This window comes from Panthera tigris, chromosome E1 (assembly GCF_018350195.1).
Source record: "Panthera tigris isolate Pti1 chromosome E1, P.tigris_Pti1_mat1.1, whole genome shotgun sequence".
In the NCBI taxonomy this organism is placed as follows: Eukaryota; Metazoa; Chordata; class Mammalia; order Carnivora; family Felidae; genus Panthera; species Panthera tigris.
Genome location: NC_056673.1, coordinates 54,061,689 through 54,071,357, shown reverse-complemented (window position 1 = coordinate 54,071,357; position 9,669 = coordinate 54,061,689). Strand labels below are relative to the sequence as shown.

General features: G+C 52.6%; 1 non-coding gene across 1 annotated transcript; it reads right to left on the bottom strand.

Moving 5' to 3' along the window:
- Window positions 1-9,126: 9,126 nt before the first annotated feature.
- On the bottom strand, window positions 9,127-9,233 carry LOC122233812. The gene has a single exon (XR_006211544.1). It is a non-coding gene; the product is annotated as a U6 spliceosomal RNA (small nuclear RNA).
- Window positions 9,234-9,669: the final 436 nt, after the last annotated feature.

The following is a 9,669-nucleotide window of genomic DNA, read 5'->3' as shown; positions in this document are numbered from 1 at the left end:
TAAAGTGGGCTTGTCTTATTCTCTTCCTGGGGGTTCAGTGGGTTCCCCTTCTCCCGGCACCCTCTGCACTGGTGGTGCCGTGGCTGGCTTCCCATCTTACAGATGAGAAGACTGAGCTCGTAGACTCTAGGTCTTAGCCCAGCGTTCGGTCACTCTTGTGTCTGGAGGTCTGGCGCGTTCTGTAAGGAGGGAGAGTTGGTGGAGAAGGAGGGTAAGGACTGTTGAGGGGGTGAAGCGGGTCACAATTTAGAACAGTGTGGCCAGAGAGTCTGCGGGTTTCCTCTTTCCAACCGAAGCACTCAGAAGATTCTAGAAGACGTATCATCCCCTACCTCCTCCCCCAGCCTGGGACCGTCAGTGATCCTTTGCTCTGATGGAGAAGCCACCTATCACTGGCAGCCTGGGCTTGGAGCATCCCACCCAGGAGGCTAAGCCTCCAACCCCCCGGCGTCACCCAGTCCCTGGGGAGGGGGTGAAAGCTTGGGTGTCGGCAGTCAACACTTCCAGCAACTGGGGGTGGGAGTGTCGGCCCCCGGGGGAAGGTGGGCGGCTCGCTGCAGCACCCAGCACAGGGGAGGATGCACAGAAAGTCCTGGCCGAGTGCCCGGCCCGCGAAGGATGCTTAGCAAACGGTGACTGCTTGTATTCTGAACGGGGGTGGTCTCTTCTGCTTGTAATAGTTCCTTTCCTTGGCTTCCAGGACCCCACGGGCTCTGCCTTCCTTCCCGCCTCCCTGTCACCCAACACCCTCCCCCCCCACCTCTTAAATGCAGGTGCGGCTCCGGGCTTAGTCCTTGGCCCACACATCTCTCCAGCCACACACGCTCTCATCCATCTCGTGCCTTTAAATACCATTTATAAGCTGAAGACTCTTAAAATTTTATCTCCAGCTTGGACCTCACGTTGAACTCTAGACTCATATATCCAGCTGCCTACTCGCTATCTCCACTTCCACATCTAATAGGCTGTGGGGGGCCGTGAGAACGTTCCAGTCACCCCTCTGGTTGTGGGAGCACCGTGGCTGACATCCGCTGGGCTCAGCACCGTGGTCCCATGGGCTCCTCCCAGCCGGGTCCTGAGCCTGGTGGGGAGGGAGAGAGAGGGTATGGTGCAGGCCCGTCCCTGTGGGATGTGGGCATCCCTGGTGGGACGTTTTGGCTCAAGGGCCCCCCACCCCCACCTCGCCACTGGTCTGGCGAGAACATTCTCATAACCGTGCTGTGGCTGGAGGGCCTTCCTCCCCAGGCTTTCTTCCTTCCCTGTCGCCTTTCAGAAGTGCCAGGCCTGTGTCTCAGGCTGAGGGCCCTCTTTGTCCCTTATCCCTCACTGGCGTTTCTGCAAGCCTCGCGCTTGGCCAGTCCTGTCCTGGAGTCCGTCCCCGGGGGGACCAAAACTCACGGCGTAGCATCTCAAATTTCGCACGTTCCGAGGTGAATCAACCAGTTCCCCCTTCCTCGCCAAAAACCCACTTGTCCCCAGTCTTCAAACTTCATCTCAATCAATGGCAATTCTATCTTTCCACTTTCTCGGATCCAAAACCGCTGCCACCTTTGAGACTTTTGTCTTTTCTCCCTTGTCCAGTCCAACACCAGACCCTGCGGGCGCCCTGCTTCAGAGCCTGTCCGGTGGGACCGTGCCCTTGCTCTCTCCCCTGCACCGGCCCACCCAGACTGTCCCAGAGCCCTCCTTCCCCAGCCCCCTGCTTCTCTCCCTCCCCTCCTCCACCTACACACTCCCAGATTCTCTCATCTCCCTCCTGGGTCTTCACTCAGCCCGGCCCCAGCCACACACCCTGTTCTCTTGCCCGTGCAAACGGTGACACATGTTTTAATTTTTAAATTTGTTTCTTGATCTGATTACTGCCATTAGAGTGGAAGCTCCATGGAGGCAAGATGGGGTCCTTTCCCCCTCTTTGCCAGGTCCCCACGGTGCTTGGAGCATAGCAGGTGCTCGGTAAATACTTGGCGAGGGAACGAAGCGTCAACTCACCAAAGCACCCAACCCATAACAGTATTTGGTAACTACTGGCTTTCTAAAATTTGGTTTGCTTTTATTTTGTAGAATTCAAGAAATTGTAGAGCAGAGGGGCAGCTGGGTGGCTCAGTGGGTTAAGCGTCCAACTTTGGCTCAGGTCATGATCTCTCGGTTGGTGAGTTCGCGCCCCGAGTGGGGCTCTGAGCCGTCAGAGCCTGGAGCCTGTCGGATTCTGTGTCTCCCTCTCTCTCTCTGCCCCTCCCCCACTCGCGTTCTGTCTCTCTCAAAAATAAACATTAAAAAAAATACCAAAACAACCTATAATCCCACACGTTGCATACCTCCCTTTGACATTTTTTTAAAATTTTTTTTAACGTTTATTTATTTTTGAGACAGAGAGAGACAGAGCATGAACGGGGGAGGGGCAGAGAGGGAGAGGGAGACACAGAATTGGAAGCAGGCTCCAGGCTCTGAGCCATCAGCCCAGATCCCGATGCGGGGCTCGAACTCATGGACCGCGAGATCGTGACCTGAGCTGAAGTCGGACGCTTAACCGACTGAGCCACCCAGGCGCCCCTGACATTTTTAAAAAGATAAAAATAATATATGCGGACAGTTAGAAAACCCTATTTAGTGTCAAAAGGCATAGAATAAAAAGAGGCTTCCTCCTAGACCTCCCACACCACTCCCGGCAACCCCACAAAGTTGTTGTTTCCTCGGGCTGAGAAGGGTCCTGTCCACCGGGGGCAAGTGTGTCCAGGGAAGGGGCCAGAGACCCTGGGAAGCAGTCAGAGCAGCTGGGAGCTAGGTTATGGGGGGTTGTTTGTTTAAACCTTGCCCCTTCCCCCCCCCCCCCCCCCAGGACAGTTGTAAACAGGATTCTATGACATTGACATTTTATAGCCTTGTTGCTCTGTTCACAGCCCTTCAGGGGATCCTGGTTGGACTCGGGAGAAAACCCACACTGGCAACAGTGATCTCTAAGATCCTGCAAAGTCCCCCTCTCCAACCCCTCTCTCTCGGTCCCTCGCTACACACCAGCCACACCGTGGACTTTCCTGCCTCAGGGCCTTGGCACATGCTATTCTCTTTGCCTGGAAAGTCTTCTTTCTCCCCATCCTGTGCCAGCTCCCATTAACCCTCCCGCCTCAGCTGACATCAGCCGTTCTCACGCTTAAGGAAGAGTCAGACTCACCTGGAGAGCTTCAGTAGCTAGGCCTTGTCCCCAGAGTTTCTGATTCAGCTGTTCTGGGGTGGCCCGAGAATTTGCTTTCTAACAAGTTCCTTGCCGCTGCTGTTGCTGCTGTGGGGACCCTACTTTGAGAACCACTGGATTAAATTACACTTTTTTTTTTTAAGATGCTGGCTCCCACAGATCCCCCTCCCCCACCTTTCTAAATTAAGTCTTTCTTGTAGCACCCTCTGGTTTCTCTTCATACCACTTATCACAAATTTTTAATTATACATTTATGTGTGTTTAATGAAGGTCTTCTAATAGAGATTGCACTGGAGTGAAGATTTGGGTTTCACTCGTCCATTCTTTCTCATATTAAAACAACTACAAAGACCAGATATCATACAAAGTTAGTCTCTCTGGCCTCCAGGAGGGAGGAAATGAATATTTATTGCACTGTAATAGAGACTTTCAGGATAATAGGGACCCACAGTGACCACCATTCATTGAGCACCTACTCTGTGCCAGCTGTCGCACTGGGGAAGGATTTATGATTGGTTTTGTTCATTTCTACACCCCCCCCCCCCATGGTAATGCTTAATAAATAAATGAATTCCGGAGTGAAAATATACAAGGGCCCAGAATGGAGCATTTTCTCCTTTCCTGGAGGGTAGGGAGATGTTCATCCTGGGACTGATTTTACAGCCTTTTCTCCGATCTGGGAGTCTCTGGGAGGGGTTAGGAGGCTGGAATCCCTTACGATCTCAAACCTGGTCCCACTTCTCCAGAAAGAGTGACAAGGCCCCTGGGAGTTGAGCCTCTCCTGCGGAAGCAGCAGGTGAGACAGGGACGCCTTCCCTCCACTGCCTTTCATACAACAAAATAATAATAAGGAAAGGTGGGGGAAAGCCATAGGCTGGTTTATTTCCATTAAATGCAAAGCGGGAAATAACAAGATCAAAGCAAGGCCAAAAAGAAGGAGACAGAAAAATAAAAGGAGGGGGACCCAGAGGCAGGGAGGGAGGAGGTAGAGAGAGAAAATGCAGGAGGGAGTATCCACCCTGGAAATTGGCTCTCCCCTTCCTAGGTGTCCACGGGCTACCTGCCAAATCAATTGATTACATCTGTAGGCAGAGTTGCCTTTTTATTTCACACCAATTTCCACGGGCAGCGGAAGATAAAAATGGAAGAGATGGAGTGAATAGGAAAAGATGATTGAATGTTGGCGTGAGAGGCAGGTGCTGGGAAGGAGGTGACCGGATGCGCAGCTGCATGAGATTGCCGGAGAGGGTGGTCTGAGCCATGGGGGTCTCCCCCCACCCCCATTCTGTTCTTTTCTTTCTCCCGTTCCATAGTTTTTGAAAACAGCAGGTGTGCCCCAGGTCCCAAGGAGGCACTGCCCCGCTTCCCGGCTCCACCACCCCACAACCCCACGGCAGATTTTCTCCCTGACCCCAAATTGAGGGACTACCTGAAATGGACCCAGTCTCTTCTGTTCCTGGAGCCCCAGTCTCCCCACTGAGGGTACAGTGATAATCACTCACTTGGCCGTGATGCTGGAGAGCCCTAGCCGGTGAGAAGTTTGAGATGCGCTTTGCAAAAGAAAGCCCTGTAAACAGGCTTTGCGATCTGAGCAAATAAAGATCAAATAGTACCAGATGTAAAAGGAATGGCCCCTTATTAGAGGCTGGCCTGGGCTTCCGGGGGCTTGGCTCAGTGCTGTTCCCCTGGAAAGGTCCTTCACCCAGCTGGACATCTGAGCTGTGTCTTCAAAGGCCAGGTGGCCGGTGGTGGGGGGCCATGTCCCAGAAACCTTTTGCGTTGAGGCTACTCTCTGGGAGTGTTGGGGAGTGGAGCCCAGTCAGAAAACCCTCCAAATCCCAACACACTGTTCCCCACGGGACCATAGGTGAAGGGGGAGCCAGGAAACCACCCCTCCTGGCTTTCTTTTCTCCCATCCCAAATCCACTGGGTACACAGGTTTGTGTGCAACACGGCCGTCGGTGTGGATATAAGCAGAGCCAGAGGCGGGAGTAGAGGGTAGGATGTTGGCTATGCCACCTCAGCGAAGGGGGTTCATATGTGCCAGGCCATTGAGGTGGCTCTGCTCCAAGACTCTGAGCCCTGTCGTGGGAAGGGCAAAGCAGGGAGCCACCGCCACTCTCCTGTCCCCGCTTACTTGCCCCGCCAGACCTGGCATATCAGCATAGCAGGAGGTGTCTTGGGATGCTGAGGACCATGTGTCCTTGACGGAGAAGGTTGCATAAGGGAGAAGGCACTGAGAAGTGTGTTGTCCATCCAGGGGTCAGTAGTTTCTCTGGACCAGGGGCTCAGTGTCCCTGGGGGCCCTTTACAATCAAGACACAGAACACCAGTGCTGAAAAGGTCCTTATCAATGGATCCGTCCAACATCCCTGGGTTGCAGATGAGAATAAGAAGGCCTAGAAAGGGACATGTCACAAGGTGTGTGTGGAGACGGTTAGAGGCAGAGAGGAGGCTAGACTCTGAGTTTGCTGACTCCTGTTCTGGGGCTTTCCCTGTGCCTGTTTGGAAGGGGAGGAGCTATGCAAGGGCCATACCTTTCAAGGAAGCCAGTCTAATGCGGAGGCCCATATTCACTGGCCGCAGTGAGCTTGGCTTCTAGGACAAGAGGGGAAAATGACAATTACCTTTGCCTCATAAACTCAGAGTATAATGTGCCTGGGAGAAGAGCTGGGAGTTTTGTGAAACAGATGAAGTTATGGCCCACGTTTCCTCCTTTTTATTTTTTTAATGTTTATTTATTTTGAGAAGTGGGGGTGGTGGTGGTGGAGATTGGCAACGAGTGGGGGAGGGGCAGAGAGAGAGAGAGAGAGAAAGGGAGGGACAGAGAGTCCCAAGCAGGCTCCCCACTGTTTGCACAGAGCCCGACCCGGGGCTCAAACCCACGAATGGTGAGATCATGACCTGAGCCAAAACCAAGAGTCAGATGTTTAACCAACTGAGCCACCCAGATGCCCTCCGTGTTTCCTCCTCACGCCCTTCTGTGCCCAGTGCTCACGGATCTGCTGTAAGAGGCACGCACACGGGTTGTCACTCACCGTGCTGGCCCGTCAGCTCCCTGCGGCCATAGCCCACCCACCCTGGGAGTGCAGAAGGCCGGGATGGGGTCTGCTTAACCCCGGCACAGTGCTTAATGTGAGCCCCCTACATAGGAGGTTCCCGGGAAGAGGGTCCCGTGGCAGGAAGCCAGGCAAGTGTGTCAGGGGCCATCTTACACCCATGTGATGACGCGTCTCCCAAACATCCTTGGATGTTCCATTTTCCCCTTGTGCTCTTTCAAAGCCCTTGGGACAATGTGTATCCCTGGGGTCTGGGAATGGATCAGGGGGTCATATCTTTTCATCTGATGTTTTGGGGCAGAGGCTAGTCCCCAGCAGAGAACCAGACACAGGGAAGGAAATCGGGGTAGCAGTTTTACACCCATGAATGGGCCAGTGTTACTGACCATGGCGGGTGGCCTGCCCCTCCCTCTTTAGCCCACCCTCTTTGGCCAAGTCAAGAGGAGGTGCTGGAAGTTAAATCCCTAAGCGGGGCTTTCAACCTTGAGCCCTCTTGTGTTTTGCCGCCTCTTGGAGGCCCCTAGACATGGAGCCCCGGTTGCCCACAGTGGTAACCTGCTCACTCATTAACACCCCCTTAATTAGCTTTCCTCCCTTCCCTCTTGCCTCTCCGCTCTCTCCCGTGCTTCCTGGAACCACCCCCCAAATCAACTACTTGCACTCCAATCCTTGCCCGTATGTCTGCTTTTAGAACTCAAGCAAAGACACCAAGATACCAGGCTTCTGAGCTCTGGCTGTCCTGGCCACATGACATTAGGCCATGACGCATAACTTCTGAGAGCCTCTGTTTTCAAATTTGTAAGATGAGGGGTTAATGCTCTATGGTTCTTTGCGAGTCTGTTTCTTAATCATTAAAAAATTAAAGTCATTCAGGATGGCCACAGGGCAGGAACGTAGGCTTGTGAGCTCTATATCTGGATTGCAAGATCAATACAGCATTGTACAGAAGCAGGTGTTCAACTGGGTGACACATTCTAACTAGAGCTGGGAATCAGAGAAAGGGAAGATGTAGTCAGGGGAAGCTTCCTGGGAGAAAGGGGTTTTGAGATGGGACATAAGTGGGGTAATCCAGGTAGATTGGGGCCCACAGCGGGGAAGCGGAACACAGAGAGAGGCCTCGAGAGCCTATGTTTGTGTCCCCGTAAAAATCCATATGTTGAAGCCCTCACCCCCACTACGATGAAGTATTTGGAGGTGGGCCTTTGAAGTATTTGGAGGTAGTTAGGTTTAGATGGTCATGAGGGTGCAGTCCCCATGATGGGATTGGTCCCCTTCTGAGAGGAGACAGCAAGAAGGCAAGTCAGGAGGAGAGCCCTCACCAGGACCTGAGTCTGCCAGCACCTTGATCTTGGACTTCCCAGCCTTCAGAGCAGTGAGAGATGAATGTCTGTGGTTTAAGCCCCCATCGGTGGTATTTTGTTACAGCAGCTTGAGCTGACTAATACACGTGTAATGGAGCTTTCTCAATCCTGGGCGAACAGCACTGGACCACAGGCTATTACACACATTGTTATCTGGTAGGTGTTGGGATGGTATGGATATTTCTTCTTTATTTAGAATTTTTTTAATGTTTATTTATTTATTTTTGAGAGAGAGAGAGAGAGACAGAGCACGAGTGGGGGAGGAGCAGGGAGAGAGGGAGACACAGAATCCGAAGCAGCCTCCAGCCTCCAGCTGTCAGCGCAGAGCCCAATGCAGGCCTCGAACGCAAGAACTGGGAGATCATGACCTGAGCCCCAGTCGGACGCCCCACCGACTGAACCACCCAGCCACCCCTGGTTGTTTCTTTTTTAATGATCGATTATCCATAAGTTTTTGGAAAGTCAGGACTTTGGAACACATGGATAATTTAGCTAAAAAGACACTACTCATCCATTTCCTTTCCCATCTCATCCTGTCCCATCTTGTCCCTCCCATGTATGAAGGGACATCTGCCATGTGAGGGGACCCTGGAGACCGGTCCCTTCAGCACAGCCAGCTGGCATAGGCTCTTGTCATAAGAACCTCAGAACGAGGAGATCTTGGACCTAAAAACATGGATGGGCTAAGAGGCTCCGATGATGGAAACAACTTAGACAGTCCTGTTTCTAGAAGGAATAGAAGATGCAATTTTCAGTCTCTCTGGCCTGAGCCAGGACTGTTTAGGTAAACTGCTCTCCCTTGCTTTTCGGGCTGCGGGGTCAGTCCTACCAGTTCAGTGGTGGCCACCTGGGACGCATGACTCTTTCGCCAACCTTAAGTTGGGCTGTCTCCATCCAGTGTGTTTTGATGTTGGCCTCCCAGCCACTTTGACAGGCAGTCAACAGAGCCACCGAGAAGGGGCACAGGTCCCATAGCCAAGCGGTCTGGTTAAAATCCGCATGCTGCCTTCCAGCTGTGTGACCTGGGAAGGCTTCTTAACAGCTCTGTGCCTCTGCTCCTCGACCTGAGCGGCGGGGCTGAGAACAGCAGCTGTCTCTTGGGGTTGCTGTGGAGACAGAGGGGCTGTGTGTGTGTGTGTGTGTGTGTGAGATGGACTGAGGCTAGCACCTGATTCTTGGGGAGCGCAAACAGTTGTTAGCCCTTACTACCACCACCAGCCGTCTATTTTTTTAAAATTTTACTTAATTTATTGTTTTTATTTTTTTATTTTTTTATTTTTTTCAATATATGAAGTTTATTGTCAAATTGGTTTCCCTTAATTTATTGTTTTAATTTACATCCAAGTTAGCATATAGTGCAGCAACGATTTCAGGAGTAGATTCCTTAATGCCCCTTATCCATTCAGCCCCTCCCCCCTTTCACCCCCCCCCCCCGCCAGCAACCTTCTGTTTGTTCTCCATATTTAAGAGTCTCTTATGTTTTTGTCCCCTTCCCTGTTTTTATATTAGTGTTGCTTAAAAACCTGGAAGCTTCACGAATTTGTGTGTCACCCTTGTGCAGGGGCCACGCGAATCTTCTCCGTGTTGTTCCAATTTTAGTATATGTGCTGTCGAAGCGAGCACACCAGCCACCTCTTCTTATAAAAGGGGGGATCTGGCATTCAGGATGGGATGCCCCAGGGCGTGGGCTCTGGGGGAGCTTTTGGACTCGGAGTGAGGGGTCAAAGGCCGACTGCCTGAGGACAGGTGCAGCCCACTCTGGCAGTGCACCTTCTAGAAGACATAGCAGAAAGAGCAGAAGTGAGATTGGTGGCTCTCTAAGTCTGAACCACTGTCCTGACTGCCCGCCACCCCCCCCCCCCCAGCCATTGGCCAGCTGTGGCCTCTCACGCTGGGCTGGGTCCCTGTCTTACACTCAGGTCTAGAGTAGGACCTGGCTGGGCAGGTGCTGCATGATTTTGCAGCCCTAATGGGCCCAGCGGTTGCCGTCCAGGCAGCCCTCCCCTCTCTCCCTCCTTCCCTCCTTCTCTGCGTGTGCTCCCACAGAAGAGTCCGAGCT